This window comes from Piliocolobus tephrosceles, chromosome 12 (genome assembly GCF_002776525.5).
Source record: "Piliocolobus tephrosceles isolate RC106 chromosome 12, ASM277652v3, whole genome shotgun sequence".
NCBI lineage: Eukaryota > Metazoa > Chordata > Mammalia > Primates > Cercopithecidae > Piliocolobus > Piliocolobus tephrosceles.
The window spans coordinates 96,703,865-96,705,298 of NC_045445.1; positions in this window are offsets into that span (position 1 = coordinate 96,703,865).

Here is a 1,434-nt window from a genome sequence, read left to right on the forward strand (position 1 = left end):
TTCTTTCTCTCTTTCTCTTTTTCTTTTCTTTCCTTTTCTCTTTTCTCTTTTCTTTCTTTTGTTTTGTTTTGTTTCCTTTCCTTTTCTTAACGGAGTCTCGGTCTTTCTCCCAGCCTGGAGTGGGGTGGAGCATTTTCAGCTCACTGTAACCTCGGCCCCCTGGGTTCAAGAGATTCTCCTGCCTCAGCCTTCTGAGTAGCTGGGATTATAGGCATGCGCCACCATGCTCGGCTAATTTTTGTGTTTTTAGTAGAGACGGGATTTTGTTTTTAGTAGCTGGGATTACAGGCACCTGCCACCACGCCCAGCTAATGTGTTTATATTTTTAGTAGAGACGGAATTTCACCACATTGGCCAGGCTTGTGTGGAACTCCTGACCTCAGGTGATCCATCTGCCTCGGCCTCCCAAAGTGCTAAGATTACAAGCATGAGCCACTGCGCCTGGCCCTACTTTTCTTTCTAAAAATTTTAGTGGCCAGTCACTAGATAAACTCTACTTCTATCACCCATTTACAGGTGAGGGCCTTCCATGTTCTTATCGGCCCTGAGCTCAGCCCTTTGCCGAGGACTTCCTGGTCTGCTTCTCCCTCCTCCTTGTGACTAGGGCCAGCATCTTAGTTTCACAGTGGCCCCATCTCTCTGTCCTCAGCCCTCAGCCCTGCTGTCACCCACCTGCATCCTACAACCCTTCTGCTTCCCCTCCTCAGTGTTTTTTGTCCAGGGTGAGACCAAGTCCAAACCTGAGCTTCCTGCTAAGTCAAAGTGACTTTTTCCTTTCAGTCAGGGAAGCCTGACTGAAGCCTCTGGTCCCACAGTGAGGTCTTGGTGTCTCCAGGAACAGCGCAGCCATGGACGGCCACTCTACAGCGATACCTGCCTTTGTCAGCAGGGGGCATCTTATCTCCAAGACAGGGAAAGCCTCAGAGAAGACAGTCTTAAACATTCACTGCTTTGACAAACCTGACAAAAGCAAGAAATGGGGAAAGGATTCCCTATTTAATAAATGGTGCTGGGAAAATTGGCTAGCCATAAGTAGAAAGCTGAAACTGGATCATTTCCTTACTCCTTATACGAAAATTAATTCAAGACGGATTAGAGACTTAAATGTTAGACCTAAAACCATAAAAACCCTAGAAGAAAACCTAGGTAATACCATTCAGGACATAGGTATGGGCAAGGACTTCATATATGAAACACCAAAAGCAACGACAACAAAAGCCAAAATTGACAAATGGGATCTAATTAAACTAAAGAGCTTCTGCACAGCAAAAGAAACTACCATCAGAGTGAACAGGCAACCTACAGAATGGGAGAAAATTTTGCAATCTACTCATCTGACAAAGGGCTAATATCCGGAACCTATAAATAACTCAATCAAATTTACAAGAAAAAAACAAACAACCCCATCAAAAAGTGGGCAAAGGATATGAACAG